Source organism: Hakea prostrata, chromosome 1, assembly GCF_041222555.1.
Source record: "Hakea prostrata isolate BN-2017 chromosome 1, UWA_Hpros_2, whole genome shotgun sequence".
In the NCBI taxonomy this organism is placed as follows: domain Eukaryota; kingdom Viridiplantae; phylum Streptophyta; class Magnoliopsida; order Proteales; family Proteaceae; genus Hakea; species Hakea prostrata.
Genome location: NC_142600.1, coordinates 8,616,409 through 8,634,574, shown reverse-complemented (window position 1 = coordinate 8,634,574; position 18,166 = coordinate 8,616,409).

Sequence of the window (18,166 nt, the reverse complement as noted above, 5' to 3'; positions counted from 1 at the left end):
TAATATTCTTTAGTGATCTTTCCAAGATCCTTTCTTGACTTTTATTAATAAATTACTTGAATACAATGATTTATTCTTGCTTTTGATTATGTTATTGTGCTAAATGGATATGATCATTCCTAAACTTTATCTTCGGGGCTGTGGATCACACACTCGGGTATTCCAGAAAGGGTACCGGCTAGGTGGATGTGATAGAAGCATTGCTGGCTGGCTTTAGATTAGCTACAACATTTGGAATCCAAAATATAGAGATCAAAAGCGATTCGCGCTCTTGAGAAAGGTTTAAATTCTTGGTATCAAGTATCGTATCAGTCAGTTGATTTCAAGAGACGTGTTGTCTTAAATCAAGTACTTATTGTACAAGCCAATATATTTGATGCAATCAATACGCTTCCAAAATGTATTGTTTCGATTGTATCCAACTTAGATTCATATCAACTAGTATTGTATTGTATCTTAAGATAGTTTAAACCATGCTTCTAAGAACCAATCTCCTCAAAGTTGCATGGGTGGATATAAAAGAAAAACCTTATATTTGTAAATGTTTGAAATTTATTGATTTTATTTTTTTTCATTTAAAAAATAAAATAAAAAAACACCATAAGTTCTATGTTAAGAAACCGATAATGAACCATGCATTGCTATCATCAATTAAAATAATAATATGAATCATAGTCTCATAGATACTTCAAAACCAAATTGATCCAATAAATAAAAACTAGATATTGTGGTTATTAACTATATTTTTTTTCCTCCAGGCTACCGAGTAGATCGCTGGACAGCTTAGATCACTGGACAGCATTACGTGTGAGGTGTCCATTTTCCAAATTTTCTGGTCTCTAAATATGCGTTTGGTAATATTTTCACTAGGGGAGATCAGCTCTTAGCATAATTTTTTTTTTGGGATAATTACTATTGGCCCTTTGTACTTTTATTTTATTACTATTGTATCCCCTGTACTTATCAAGATTACTAATCCAACCTTCAATTTTGTCTACAATTACTATTTCCCCCTATCGTTAAGTTCCGTTAGTTTACTGATGATGTGGCATCTTTATATTTTCTCAAAAACCCCAAAATACCCTTATACTTATCTCTTTACTTATTTACCCTTTTGTGAAGTTACAGTAGTACCCTTAATTAACTGTGTAATAAAAAGTAACTATAATCCAATTTATTCTAAAAAAAAAATCACCAAATAAAGAAAGAATGATTGAATTAAACTCAAATAGAAACCGAAAAGAAAGGAAAATTGAATTCAACTCAAATTGGAAACTGAATATCACCCAAATTTTTTTTTTGAATTTGGATTTTGCACATTTCTTTAATTCAAAATAAATGAAGCTTAGTGAAGGAGGGAAACCAAATCGGATTTGGATTTTGCCCATATCTTTAATTCAAAATTAATGAAGTTTAGTGAAGGTGGGAAACCAAATTTGATTTGGATTTTGCCCATTCCATTAATTCAAAATAAATGAAATTTAGGGTAAAATTGACATTTAATCTGGTTTTTATAAATGGGGTAGCATCCTGTTGGTGCTAAAATTGCCGATAGCCTCGAACCGCCACCTTCGCACCGAACTCCTCAGATCTAGATTAACCTGGTTGAATCAATTCCTCGATCAGTCTTTCGTTCATTGTGAAAATGAAACACCAATTAGAAACGGAGCCGATCGTCTTGATCGGCGTCGCGTCTCCGACGATCTAGTTAGATATCTGAAGATAGTTCCTTCGAGCTCGTCAGAGCTTCTGAACTACTCTAATGGCGTAAATCCGGAATCATTTAGTGTTTTTGTTCATCAGAGAGACTTACCTCCTCACGAATCCTCCTTCCCCTTTTATATAAATTTTCCCGCTCATAATACTTTCAATTATGACCGTTGGATCATCGCTTTCTCATTGGATGGTGTTGATCATCCTTTCTTTATAATCTCGAATGAACCCATAGGTTCTTTCATGCCATCAATCGAATCTGGTTAAACCTGTCGGACCGGTATAAACCAAAAGTGAATATTTTAGTCACAACACAAGCCCCCAAGCCTGCTGATCAGGTCGAACTTACACGAGGCTCTGATCAGCAGGTTTGAACCTTTGCATCAAAATCATCCAACATACCCTGTTCAGCTTTTATGTCTTTTCCCAAGGTACTTTATGATTTCCAAAAAACTATGACGCCAGGTCATCATATCATCATTAACTTGAAAGTTGATCTATGGCTCTCCCCGCTTATAAAATCATAACTTTTGTAATAGTCAAACCATCTTGCGTGATTATTACATCTCTCGTGCTCAGCCCCCAAATCATCATGTAAATCAGCTAAAATCTCCTTCTAGCAAACTTTTCACAAATTCTTAAATATAACTTTTCATCTTCCTTAACGTTATCTTCTCTCGCGCCGTTTGATCATAAATTTTGTCTCTTCCCCACGTATAGTCATCATGTCCACCCTTACTTTTCATACATCATCCTCGTATTCTCAACTGCAATTCCCCTAAATCCACTGATTGATTCCATGCGTCGGTTATGAAAAGTAATGACCATTGATCTTGGAACATCGTGTATTTCCCCCCATTTTTCAAGAAACCTCCTTTCGCCTCTCTACATTCTTTATATATTTATCTGTCAACTATCACTTGTTCTCCTCCGTACTCTATCCTCCTCTTTCGAGAATATCAAATATACTCATCTGCCATTTTCTATTACTTCTCTTCAAGTTTTATCCTTAAAATTTTCTTCTTCTTCCTTTCCCATTTCCACCATGGATCCTGCTTCCAACCCTTCGGCACCCAGTACCTCCACACAATCCATTATTCCTCCAAGTATTGAAAGACTGAAAGATATGTCTGGTGCTTCTTCTTCCCATCAGAACCCTTCAGACTGGAAACCCTCTCCATACGCTCATAACGAAGCTATCGTTGCTTATACGCCTGTAGACATGTCCAAGGAGAAAATGGACCGAAGTATGCAGGTCTTGAGTGGTATCCTACCAAGGTAAAGAAGTCTCACTTGGCTTCTTATTTGGAAAATTACCATTTCCCTTCCGATGCCAGAATATGGGTTCCCGAACCTTCTGACCGTCCTTATACCATTGATCCAGGAGTCATCACCATTTATCTTGACCATCTCGATTCAGGTTTCAGAATTCCTTTAATCCATATAGTTCAGTCTTTGTTGGATTATTATCATGTTTGTCCTTCCCAACTCACTCAAAATAGTTGGAGGTTGGTTTATTGCTTTTTCGCCTTCATTCTTAAATGAATCGTATCCCCTCCGTTGATCTTTTTAGGAACTACTACACTTTGAAAGTATCCCGCGAACGCGGATACATTCATTTTGCTAGAAGAACCTATATTGTGAATGAACTGGGTAAAGAATCCCAAATTTTCATTGACTCTTCCATTCCCCACGATAATAAACAGTGGCGAGAAAAATATTTTTTCTGTGCCATTCCAAATCCGAATTTCCGCTCCCGATGGTGTTTACATTCCTTGAACTTCCTGTTTTCTTTGAATAAGCGTCCAGAACTCAGTGAATATGACCGAGAGACTTGGGGCTTGATTCCTGCTGGAACTCCAATTGACGCGGCTGACCTAAAAACAGATGTAGGCCTAGTCAATCACGGTCTCTTCCCAGGTAAGGATAATAACAATGATATACCTTTCCTCCTTTTATCGTTACTTTTCCTTTAAACCTCATCTTCATTTTATGCATACACAGAAACTATTGCTCATCCAATTCCCAGTGTTGCTGAACTTCGAAGAGTTGTCTTAGATGAAGAAAAATCTGATTCCAAGCTTGTCAAACCCACCAAGAAAAGAAAGCACACTGCCCTCCGTTCCTCAAAAAGAAAGTCTACTGAGAAAGAATCTTCCCCTAGTCAAGAGAAAGTTGACCAGGCGCCAGAACGTTCCGTCAGAGAAAACCTTGATGTTCAAATTGTGAAGACTGTAGCCAGTAAAACTCCTGGTCCCAAAATGAGGACTTCCAGAACTTCCAACACCCTGAGATGTAGACTTTTGTCTACAGGTCCAGCTTCTGGTCAGGAGTTATCTGGTTCCAAGAAAAAGAAGAGAAAATAATCCAATTCTGTTCCCATTGAAGCCCCCACTGAGGAAAACAATCCTCCAGAAGAAATCCCTACTGCCATTGAAATTAATGTTGAAGAAAACATAGAACACATACTGCCAAACATATCAACTGAGTTACCCCATGACACTTCAATCCTCCTAGAAAAGATGGTCAAGGATGAAGGTCAAGGTAAGGAAATTTTTGACTACCCTCTTGATCATCTGAAGAAAATTGCTGAAGATATACTCATTCATGCTGCAGATGATATTATTGAAGAAATTGCTGATCAATTATGTGATGTGAATGTTGTTGCTAAAGAAAAAATTTCTGTGAATGTTCCTTCTACTTATGTCTTGCCTTTATCAAATCCTACTATGGATGATGTCATTCCAGACATCAATATAGCCCCTGTTCTTGAAGAAAACAACCAGAATGTCCCCCCACCTAAAGAAATCCCTGAAGTTGCTCCCCAAGAAGCCCATATAGCAGTTGATCCCCAGATTGGTCTTGGAGATCAAGAAAATATTGTGGCCGAGGATTTTTTTATGTAGGTCAATTCAAATGATGCTACCGTGAATGTAGATCCCCAAAATATAATTGAAATTGCCGATATCCAACCAGTCCCTGGTCAACCAGATGACACCCAGAGTGTTGCTGATTCGGGAAACCCTTTCAACCCTGGATGGCTTTTGAAAGAGAACCATACAGTCAGCCATAATTGGGAGGTTGCCAGAGAATGGGGAACCAAGGGCAGGATTCCTTGTGACAAGAGAGAAACAGCTTGAACGTCTGACCTTGAACTTTATTCTCATGGATGGGGGTAAGGAACAAATTTCTATCTTTTTCATTAAAACTGATTTATTATTGATTTTATGTATTTATTCTGTTTGGTCTTTATTGATTAACCTATAGATGTTTTGGAGCTGCTTTCAATGCTTTTTCTGAAGTACTGGAAAGAGAAAAAACTTTATCTTAGGAAAATGACAATCTGATTAAGAGGAATTTTGAACTGGTTAATGAGGTACAAGAAATTCGAAAAAGTTTGAACTCTTTTGAGAGAAAACTGACAGCTGCTGAATTCAGAAAAATAGATTTGATCAAAGCACTGATTTGTAGGAAGAGGTTTCCATGTTAAGGGATGCTGTTTTGAAACATAAGGATGAGCTTCTTCAGCTCGAGATGTCAAGGAATAATGCCCTTGAAAGAGCCAGAATTGTGACTGCTGAGAGAGAAGATTTCAAAGAAAAGTTAACCAAAGCCTTTGCCTGGTCAAAAGATGTTGAAAGAGAGAAGAATGAACTTCTATAAAAGTTCAAAAAGATTGACAAATTGAGTGCAAATTTGGAGTTGGCTCAGGAATATCATGTTAAAGCTTTTAACTCAATTTTGCAGGAAAAGTCTACTTTGGAAAATCAAAATGATAGTTTGGGATTGAGACTCTGCGAGGTTGCAGCAGAAAAAGATAATCTTAAGGTTTCGTTGAGTTTGATTTCACAGGAGAAAGAAAGTTTACATGTTTTTTTAGATGAAACTCTGAAAGACAAAATATTTATGCTTGAAGATATGGAGACAGAAAGAAGACGATTTGAGTTAGAAAAGAAAAGAATGCAACATGAAAATCAAATTGTCCTCAGTTCAGTTACCTCATCTATAAAGGAAGTTGGAGATAACCCAGCTTTCCTTGGATTTTGCAAAAGTATGGTAAAGGACTGCTCTGACCAAATCTTCTCAGAAATCCTCAAGATTCACCCCAACATAGATTTCAAGCTGCTGCCCCCAGAATTTCTCCCATCCAGAAAATTTTTTGATCTCAGGAATTTGAAACACCCGAACTCAGATAGTTCATCAGAGGATGATAATGATGATGACAACAATGAGTCTTCCAGTTCTGGCAATAATCACTCTACCAGTGATCAAGATGATGATGATGACTCACCTTCTCAAGGTGATAAAGAAGTTGTTGCAGATGATGCTGCAAATGATGATCCACCTGCAAGTTCAAAAATTTAAGAAAACATTCTTTTTTGCTTTTCAATTTACCTTTTTGTTAACCCCTTTAATATGTAAGATTTCTGACTTTGTCAATCTTTCGTATCAATAGAATTTCCTTTTCTTTTACTCCTTGTGGTTTTTATAAAATAGTACTTTGAAGGATTCTTCATAATATTGACCACAGACATTAAATGACCACCATCTTCAGGCTATTGTATATCTGATTAGATATACCCTTCTGACCAAATCTGCACCCTTAATTAGCTTTCAATGAAATATTCCTAAGGAGAATACAACTGAAGAAGTTGTTATAACTGACCAAATATCCTTAGATAATGGCTTGGAGAAAGTCTTTGCATTTTCGATTAAAATCCTCCAAAATAATCTGCTTTGTGAGAAATTTTCTTGATCGGCTCCTTTGCTTCAATAAAAAGGCTACCTTGGAAAGCTGGCTACTTGAGCCTGACTTACGTAAAGTCGGAACCATCCTCGGAAGGGATGATTCATGATTAAGCTAGCATGACCAGGCATCGGAAGGCTAGCTACATGAGTCTGACTTACGAAAAGTCGGGACCACCCTCGGAAGGAATGATCCGTGATCAGCTTCGGAAAGCATGACCAGGCCTCAGAAGGCTGGCTACATGAGCCTTACTTGTGAAAAATTGGGACCACCCTCGGAAGGAATGATCCATGATCAGCTTTGGACAGCATGACCAGGCCTCGGAAGGCTGGCTACTTGAGCTTGACTTACGAAAAGTTGAGACCACCCTCGGAAGGAATGATCCGTGATCAACTAGCATAATCAGGCCTTGGAAGGCTGCCTTGGAAGGTTGGCTACTTGAGCCTGACTTCGGAAAGTCGGGATCACCCTCGGAAGGAATGACTCTAGACCAGTGTTGAAAGGCATGATCAGACCTCGGAAGGCTAGCTACTTGAGCCTGACTTCGGAAAGTCGGGATCACCCTCGGAAGGAATGACCCTTGATCAGCATTGAAAGGCATGATCAGAAGACTGGTCCGCCAAAAATGCCTTTTGAACTAAATGAAGAAGAATCTTTTGATGACAACGATTAATAAAATGATTTCTTCAAGAATACCAAAAAATTCTGTTTCCCTTTTATTGATAATACTTCTTGAGATGAATTACATTCCACGGTCGTTTCAAATAGCTCCCATAAGCATCCTTAAACCAATATGTATTTCTGCTTATAGTTTTTGTCACCACATATGGTCCTTCCTAGTTTGCAAAAAGCTTTCCACAGTTCCTTGGATTTGACACTGATTTCTTTCTCAAGACCAAATCTCCCACTCTAAAAGATTTAGGTTTGGCACGAGCGTTATAATACGCCTCTGTTCTCCTTTGGTATTCTATATTACGGTATAAAGCTCTTTCTCTGACTTCATCTAAAAATTCAAGATTTGCCCTCAACCCTTCTTCATTTGTCATCGGATCAAACCTTTCCGATCTGTCTGATCCCACCATAACCTCCACTTGAGTCAATGCCTCAGACCCATATGCTAGTCTAAAAGGCGTTTCTCCTGTTGGTGTCCTGACTGTAGTCCTATAAGCCCACAGTACATGATGTAATTCATCAATCCATAGGTTGTTTGCCTCATCCAGTCTCCTCTTTATTCCTTGTTGAAGTGTTCTGTTGGTTACTTCGATTTGGCCATTGCATTGAGGATACGCTACAGAAGAGTTCTTGCATTCAATGTGATAATCTGCACAGAATTCCTTGAATCTTTCATTGGCAAATTGAGTTCCATGATCTGTCAGTAAAATCTTCGACAGACCATATCTAAATATAACATTGTTTCTGAAAAACTTTTCAATTTGATTTGTGGTGGTCGTGGCTAAGGCTTCTGCCTCCACCCATTGTGAAGTAATCAATGGTAGCTACCACGAATTTCCTTCCTCCGGTTTTAACAGGAATTGGACCAAGTAGATCCATCCCCCACATTGCAAATGGAATGGGATTGAGAATTGTTAGTTGTTCCACTGGCTAGCTCTGAATTGGTGCATGAATTTGACATTGATGACATCTCCTTACATACTCAATTGCTTCAGACTGCATGCGTGGCCAGTAGAATCCTTGTGTTAGAACTTTATAAGCCAAAGCCTTCCTGAGATGACTTCCACAGATTCCTTCGTGGACCTCTGCCAGAGCATACTGCGTGTTAGATGGTCCCAAACATTTCAAAAGTGGTCTAGAAACTGCTATTTTATATAACAGTTCATTCTTTAGAATAAACTTGGCAGCTCTTCTTTTCACAGTTTTGGCCTTTTCTCTATCCTCAGGAAGAATACCCTCTTTAAGATATTGTATAATAGGATCCATCCAAGATATTTCTGCATCAATTTCAATTATCTCTAGCTCTGAATATGCTGGGATATCCAATTCCTCAATATATACAGCCTATGGTAAAGAAGTAAACTTTGAAGATGCTAATTTTGCCAAGAGAATCGCCTCATTGTTTTGATTTTAGGATATTCTCATGATCGAGAATTGTGAAAACCATCCTTTACACTCCAACACCTTCTTAAGATAATTGATCATCTGATCATCCTTCGCATCATACACTCCTGTAACTTGGCTGGCCACCAACTCAGAATCACTTCTTACTTCAATGCTTGGTACACAGAGGGATCTGGCCAGTCGCAAGACTGCAGTGAGAGCTTCATATTCTGCCTCATTGTTTGAAGCGTGAAAATTAAATCGAAGTGCATTCCGAATTACAAATCCGAACGGACTTTCTAAAATCACACCTGCTCCTAATCCCTGAGAATGACTTGATCCGTCAACATGTAGAGTCCACTCAGTAGATATTTCATTGGAATCTTTTTCCCCCTCTGGTAGTGAAATACTCTCAACAATAAAATCAGCCAACACCTGTGCCTTTATCGCAGTTCTGGGTTTATAATCTATATCATGTTCTGTCAACTCTACTGCCGATGATACCATTCTCCCCACCAGATCAGGTTTATGCAATATTTTCTTTAAGGGCCAGTTAGTAAGAACAATAATTGGGTGAGTTTGAAAATAGGGTCTAAGCTTTCTGGCCGCTATTATCAAAGCTAAAGCCTATTTTTCAAATTCTGGATATCTGGACTCTGCATCTAACAATGTATGACTTACAAAGTAGATAGGATTTTGGATAGTACCTTCTTCTCGAATTAATACTGCGCTCACTGCCGCCTTCGAAGAAGATAAATATATCTGCAAGACCTCTCCTGGCTTTGGTAGAGACAGAACTGGTGGACTAGTCAGCCTCCTTTTCAACTCTTCAAATGAACTTTGACAGTCCTTTGACCATTTGAATTCGATAAGTGCATTTAGATTTTTTAACGCCTTGAAGAATGGAGCGCATTTATCCCCTGATTTTGATATAAATCTGCTCAATGCCGCCACTCGTCCTGTTAAACTTTGGATTTCCTTTACACTGCTGGGTGCTGTCATATTCAAATTGGCCCTGATTTTTTCTGGATTCGCCTCAATACCCCTCTGTGTAACCATATAACCAAGGTTTTTGTCACATCCTCCCAGCCGGTACCCTAACTGGCATACCCAAGAGTGTGATCCACAGCCCCGAAGATCAAGTATCGAGGAAATCATCCTCCCACATATACAATAACATAATCATAAACATGAAATAATCAAGGTTTAATATTTTAAACAAGGTTCAAAACAAGAAATGAATAAACAATATAATTAGAGTGCGGAAAATGATACCAGATATCTGTAGATATCAAAAGAAGTAATGTGAGGTGGAAACTCACTCCACAAATACAGCGAAATGTAGTATAAGTCTAAAAGGAATAACAAAGAAAATAAGAAAGACAACTAAACTAAGAGTCTTCTATCCTATAGTTGACAACTTCAAAATAGTGGACTTCATCAATCCATTTGAGATGTTCCACCTCCACGTTGCCTTTAATCATAGTACAAAACTTGATCAACTGAGGGATCATCAGAGTAATCTTGATTGTCACCAACGCCTTGCGTGTAGTACGCTTCATCGGCTTGCACTTCATCATACTATCCATCATAGTAATCAGTACCTATAGAATAGTCTAACAAAACAATGTACAAAAAGGAATGAGTTTCGAAGAAACTCAGTAAGGTAGTTAATCCATAACAACATAAATAACATGTGGCAGAACATAACAAGATGCAATGCAAGATGAAACAGACAATGTATGTATGCATCTAAACTCAATGTATGCTGGTCTCTATTGGCAGACATGCTTTAAGTCATAGCACCATACTTCTTTGGGTAGGTCACGCATACGGCTCCTGTTGGTAGTGGGTCCGGCATCCCTCTCGGACATTCCATGGCTGGGGGTTAAGTCAACTCTCTCTCACATCACCATTTGGTATAAGTACTGGCGCATGTCAGGGTAAAAGCCTAGCCCAATGCAAGTCATCTACTCAGTTACATCAAATGTAAAACCCAACCCTAACCCTGACCCGGAAACCCTGTTGTTTGTAGGTCCAACAACCCAAAGTAAGGTAAGAAGTCATCTTTGGGCCATTTCTGTAGAAGACTTGATGGCTGGATTGGAATCCTTGAGTGTGGATGTCAGTGTTCCATTTATGAAAATTGCACCATGATGAAGATTGGATTAGTTGATGGACTTGGAGTGCTCTTTGTATTGGTTTGAAGGTATTTCTACCTACTAGGTATGTCACTTTAGGTGTGTGCAAAACCCCTTGATGTTTGGACTTGATCTGAGCCTTCAATTTCCTGTTTTGAAGTTGTTGTTCTGATTGGTCGACTCATTGGTGGACTGGACCAGTTGACCAATCAATCGACCAATTGATTCTGTTTTTGAAAATTAGGTCGTGGCTACTCTATTTAAGTTTAGTCTCGGGAATACTCCGCCTCATCTACCTCCTAAGCCTCTGGAACGAGTTAGAACCCCATCCTAATCAATTCCCTTGCATCTTTGGTTGATATCTCGCAAGAACTCAAGTGATCTTCATCCTCCTGCATCAAAGGTATGTTTATGATCTCTTTCCTCTCTATCTCTGATTTTCTTTTCTTTATACTGTTCTTGGTTGAGATCAGGAAGAAGATGTTGCACCCTTGCAACCATCAATTCCATGATCTCATCATGTTCTTTGAGATCTATGATCATCATCATGATCTTAACCCTAGCCAGTTGAATCCTAGAAACCCTAACCTTGTGTGATCATCCGGAGAACCTTTGGTAACCTCCCATGTGAGGGAAACCTCATGGGTAATGTTGAGGTTGATCTAAATTTAATATTCTTTAGTTTTTCTTGTTGTTATTGGCAAATCATTAATTCCCTCCCTCCTGTGATCTCAACCTTTTTCATGGGAGCCAAAAAGGGTGAAACCCTAATTTCTTGGATATATGTTATTGACCCTGTTAACAGCCAATCAATGTGTTTTCTTTACTAGAATCATAACCTATCATCCTCTAGTTCATTATCCTTGATCCATACTATATTCCCTTCATGATCTATGTTTAACTTAATTAGGTTAACCTTTCTAGTTCCTAAGTTGTAACCTGGAAACTTGATTTGATTAATGGTTTGATGCCCTCTATAGACTTGGATGTTTCCATTAAAGTTCCCCCCTTATTTTGTACCCTTTTGAACCACCAAATTCGGATTCATATTCTAAAATTTTTGATTCTTGAAGGCTACTGTCTCTGTTGGTCGACTCATTGGTCGACTTGGGCAGTAGACCAATCAGTCGACCAATGCGTACAACAACCCCATTCTTGGTCTATTTTGATTGATTAAAGATCATTCCTTCTATGTATCTTTCCTAACATATTGTATACACTTGTTTAGGACTTTCTTCTCAAGTTTAGTCAAGGTCTTACTTGATTCTCTAAGTTCCTTTACGAGTTAGAAGGTAAGGACTGTTATTTCCTTAACTACATATATCACATACTCTCTGGTTTCTATCTTTATAAAACTATGAGTTTAATTACTGTTTGTATACTTTTTCTTCTGATTTACTACTGTGAGAACAGTAGAACTTGTTTAGGTAATCTTTTTCATTATTCATACTTATATGAATTGGTTATTATCATGTTGTTAATGATTAGATCATGACTTTATATTCTCTTTTGTATATGATGAACTATTGACTGTGTATGTCATGATTGATCTTGGATTGTATCTGATTAGGTATGATTTGGGATTGAGAGGTGTCCTTTTGACACTTCTGTCCTTGGACATTATCGGAAATAGTATGGGATGTTTCCGGGGTTGTCCATCGATGCTTTCCAAAATTATTGATTGTCATACCTAGGGCTATCTAGCATTGTTTGGCTAGGATGTCCCCGTTATATCAGACCCAAATCGGAAGGGTATTGAGACCGAACGACCCATGGCAGCAATGGGGATTCACGGGCGCTTAAGACCGGTAACAAACGCGTGAGAGGACGGGAATCACATTGTGGGTGCCATTTATTGGAGGGTTGCATATGGCTAGACTTGGGCTTATGGGCGCTCAAGACCGGTGAAATGATCCGTGAGGGGACATGAGAGCTTCCCATTTACCATATGTGGATAACCAGTAGGGTTGATGAGTCCGTAGTCCGGGACTATTAGGACTCTAGTGGAAAGGATACCGGAAAGGATCGCCTGGGGTGAAGAATGGAGGTATCTGGACCTGAGTTGATGTAACTGAGTAGATGACTTTCATTGGGCTAGGCTTTGCCCTGACATGCGCCGATACTTATACCAAATGGTTATGTGAGAGAGTGTTGACTTAAACCCCAGCCATGGTTTGACCCGAGGGATGCCGGACCCACTACCAACAGGAACCATATGCGTGACCTACCTAAAGAAGTACGATGGTATGACTTAAAGCATGTCTACCAATAGAGACCAGCATACATAGAGTTTAGATGCATACATACATTATTTGTTTCATATTGCATTTCATCTTTTTATGGTTTGCTTTCATGTTATTTATGTTGTTATGGATTAACTACCTTACTGAGTTTCTTCGAAACTCATTCCTTTTGTACATGTTAGACTATTCTACAGGTACTGATTACTATGGTGAACAGTACCATGAAGCGCAAGCGGATGAAGCGTATTACACGCAAGGTGTTGGCAACAATCAAGATTACTCTGATGATCCCTCAGTTGATCAAGTTGCGTACCACGATTAAAGACAACGTGGAGGTGGAACGTCTCAAATGGATTGATGAAGTCCACTATTTTGAAGATGTCATCTATAGGATAGAAAATTCTTATGTTTAGTTATCTTTCTTAGTTCCTTTGATTTAGTTGTTATTTCTTTTATACTTACATACTGTGTTCCGTTGTATTTTGTGGAGTGAGTTTGTGCCTCTCTCTACTTCTTTTGATATCTTTGGATATCTGGTATCATTTTCCGCACTCTGATTATATTGTTTATTCACTTCTTGTTTTGAACCTTATTTATAATATTAAACCTTGATTATTTCCTATTTATGATTATGTTATTGTATATGTGGGAGGATGATTTCCTCAATACTTGATCTTCGGGGCTGAGCATCACACACTCGAGTATGCCAGTTAGGGTACCGGCTGGGAGGATGTGACTGATTGGTATCAGAGCCCAAAGTTCAAGGAAATCCTAACCACAAAAAACAGTAACAGAACATTCCTGAGTAATAGATCCATAAGTGACTCATCTACTCTTAGATATGAATAAGAACACTTGGACTAGAAACTGTATAATGAAGCATAACTGAATACTTCTGAATAATGCAGAATAATTATACTTAAACAATTGTCACTTAATGTAATACAAGAAAAGTGCATAATACACAATAATAAAGTGAAACAAAGTGAACTTCATTAATATTAAGAGTTTACAACGATTACCTCAGAAAAGCATAAAGGGAAATCCTAAGTACAGTTTGTCTTGGTGATCTCCTCTGATCTCTGTAAGCTTTGAACTCCTCTGATAGATGAGTCACTTGATGCTCTATCTTATCCTGTTGTGACTCCATCTTCTCATACATCTGCTCCTGCCTGACCTCCATCCTCTCCAGCATGGAAGTCATCGATCTCATCTGTGCACTGAGATCTGTAGTCTCTGGAACTGCATGAGAAGGGCCACCTGTCTCAAAGTGCGAGGAAGGAAACTTGTGATGCTCCGGCATAGCCTCGTGCATCTCTGTATCATCTCCGGCCTGATCATCACTATCTGGACCGACATCCTCCTCTCCATCCTCTGACTCCTACTCCTCATCATCCTCCTCACCCTTTGGACCTGGAGATCTCACAGTCTATTGCAGCCTCATCTGACGAATGGTCCGAGTCCCAATAATATATTCTCGTGAACAGTGTCCATTGGTGTATCCTTGAAACTTACCCCGAAATGCCTGAAGATCAAGGTCAGTAGCCTCCCATGGCAAAGGTTCTGCATGCTAGGCCGCAGAACCAGGTCCAACATGACCTGCTGAATGATGTAAGAAAGGTCGATCTCAAAGCCCATGTAGATGTGGTAAATGACTAAGGCTTCCATCACTGTGGCCCGATGGTGATGTCCAGCCTTCGGCATGATGTTTCGGCCAATGATGCGATCGATGATCCGTGCTGAATCTGTCATCCGTCCGCTGGTCCACGGAGTGAAGCATCGACTACTATCCCACAGTGTGGAGCATATCTCGCGCAGCTCATATGGCATCAAGTAGCTATCTATGTCTGCCCCCGCAGGTATCCACACACACTGCTCTGGGTAGTGAGGGACCTGCAAGATCTCAGCTAGTGACCTTGTGGAGAAGCGAATCTGAGTCTGAAGGACCCTGCTCTTGGGGACAAGCCGAAGTGGATGTCCTGGACCCCTAGCCTCCTCAGTATAGGTAAGGTTGCTGAAGAACAACCTCACTAGCTTTGGATATATCGGCAGATCCTCTATGAAAAGATGTGTCCACTGCAAAGTGTCGAACCCCTGCTGAATCCTGAAGACCCTGAGCTGACGAAGGTGTAGTAGACGTCCCAGCTCGATGTTACAGTAACTGAAGTAGGCCTCGTATAAGAACTCGGCCTGTGGAGTGTCAAATCTATTTGGCCTCCGGACTACCTGTCTAGGCTCTGAAGGAACCTGACCTCTGCCTTTGAGTGCCCCTACCATACGACCTCGACCTCGTCCTCGTACACCCCTCGGCATAGTGAATGTCTGTAGAAGAAGCAAAAGACATTGTTAGTACTATTTCAAGATTTCAGCCAAAAGGGTATTTTCGTAATTTTTCGGAAAATTTGATTTGAAGATACTAGAATGTGCACAATACTTGGAATTTCATGTCTATAAAGTTTATTTGAAGAAAATCGATCGAAATCTCAGTTTAAAGTGAAAATTCAGCAAAATGAATTTGGGGATTTTTCCATACTCACGGTAGTATGCATCTGTGCATTGATTACCGTGAGTTGAATAAGCTGACTATCAAGAATAGATACCCGCTGCTCAGAATTGATGATCTCTTTGATTAGTTGAAGGGTGCAGCCGTGTTCTTGGAGATTGATTTAAGATCTGGATATCACCAGTTGAAAGTGAAGCCTAGTGATATTTTCAAGACAGCATTCCGAACAAGGTATGGCCATTATGAGTTTAGAGTCATGCCTTTCGGATTGACTAATGCTCCTGCAGTGTTCATGGACCTCATGAACCGAGTCTTTCACGATGTGCTTGATAAGTTTGTGATCGTCTTCATTGACGATATCTTGATTTATTCAAAGAATGAAGAAGAACATGCAAGGCATCTAGATTTCACTTCGCAAAGACTACGAGAAAAGAAGCTTTATGCTAAGTTTAGCAAGTGTGATTTCTGGCTCAAGAGTGTAGTATTCCTCGGCCATGTGGTTTCAGCTGAAGGTATTCATGTTGATCCGGAGAAAGTCCAAGCAGTGGCTAATTGGGAAAGACTGAAGACGGTGATGGAAATAAGAAGTTTCCTTGGATTGGCGGGTTACTACAGAAGGTTTATTGAGAACTTTTCTCGGTTGGCTGCTCCTATGACTAAGCTAACCAGGAAAGAAGAGAAGTTTGTTTGGTCTGACGCTTGTGAGAAGAATTTCCAAGAGTTGAAGGATAGATTGACGAGTGCCCCGGTTTTAACTATACCTGATAGTTCCGGTGGTTTAACAGTCTATACTGATGCGTCAATGATTGGATTGGGTTGTGTACTGATGCAGCATGGTAAGGTGGTAGCCTATGCTTCTCGGCAATTGAAAGATTATGAGCGGAATTACCCCACTCACGATCTAGAGCTTGCCGCGATGGTTTTTGCTTTAAAGATTTGGAGACATTACCCTACGGTGAGAAAATTGCCATTTTCACGGATCATAAGAGTTTGAAATACTTCTTTACCCAAAATGAGTTGAACATGAGGCAAAGAAGATGGTTGGAATTGGTTTCTGATTATGATTGTGATATTCAGTATCACCTTGGGAAGGCAAACGTTGTTGCTAATGCTCTTAGTAGGAAGATTTAGAAGAAGAAGACTTCGGATTTGAATACTTTGAGTCTTCCATTGTTGTCTTCTATTGAAAGTTTTGATTTGGAAGTTGTCCCTGAGAATTCTGATTTTGTTCTTTCTACCATGATGGCAAGATCTGGTCTTAGAGATAAGATTGTTGCTCTGCAGAGTTCTGATCAAGAACTTAAGGATAAAGTGGAGAAGATTTCTTCGAATCCTGAGTCGGATCCCGACTTTGGTATATCCATGGATGGTGCTTTATTGTTTAGAAGTAGATTGCGTGTGCCGGCAAATGATGAAGTTTAGAAGGAAATATTGAAGGAAGCACACCAGTCAATCTTTACAGTACACCCTGGAAGCACCAAGATGTACAAGGACTTGAAGGAACATTTTTGCTGGATTGGTTTGAAGACTGATGTTGATGATTTTGTTGCCAAGTGTGAGACTTGCCAGCGTGTGAAAGCCATTCATCAACCTCCATCTGGATTACTTCAACCCCTTCCTATTCCTAGATGGAAGTGGGAACATATCTCTATGGACTTCGTGACTAGCTTGCCTCAGACAAGTAAAGGCAATGACACTATGTGGGTGATTGTTGATAGGTTGACCAAATCAGCCCATTTCATTCCTATGAAGATCACTCATACTCTGGATAAGCTAGCTAGGCTTTATATGGATAATGTGGTTCGTCTGCATGGTGTGCCAATGAGTATTGTTTCTGATCGTGATCCTAGGTTCACCTCAAGGTTTTGGAACACTTTGCAAAAGGCCTTGGGAACCCAATTGAATTTGAGTACAGCTCATCATCCACAATATGATGGACAATCTGAACGGACAATTCAAACTTTGGAAGATATGCTCAGATCTTGTGTGGTGAATATGGGTGCAAATTGGGATGAACACTTAGCTTTGGTTGAGTTTGCCTATAACAACAGTTATCAAGCAACAATAGGCATGGCTCCGTTTAAGGCTTTGTATGGTAATACTTGCAGGACAGCATTGTACTGTACTGAGATTGGTGAAAGAAAAGTCATAGGTCTTGAGATGATTGAAGCTACTAGCGCAATGGTCGATATGATAAGAGAAAGGATTAAGTCTGCTCAGTCAAGAAAGAAATCCTATGCTGACAAGAGAAGGACTGATCTAGGATTTCAAGTTGGAGAGAAAGTTTTCTTGAAAGTTTTGCCAATGAAGGGTGTGATGAGATTCAATGTTAAAGGAAAGCTTAGCCCTCTTTTCATTGGACCTTTTGAGATTTTGGAGAAGGTTGGACCTGTTGCGTATCGATTGACATTACCTCCATCTATTGCTGCTGTGCATAATGTGTTTCATGTTTTGATGCTCCGGAACATATTCTACAGCAAGAACCTGAAGGACATAGTGCTGATCTTCCCTATGTTGAAGAACCAGCCGAAATTTTGGATAAGAAGGACAAGCAATTGCGGAATCGCACCATCCCTTTGGTAAAGATTCGTTGGAAGAACCATACCCCTGAAGAAGCTTCTTGGGAGAAGGAAGAAAATATGAAGGAGAAGTTTCCTCACCTCTTTGGAAGCATAGGTACGCTTTCAATTTCGAGGACGAAATTTCTTTAAGGGGGGGGGGAGAATGTGAAACCCAGCCCTAACCCTGACCAGGAAACCCTGTT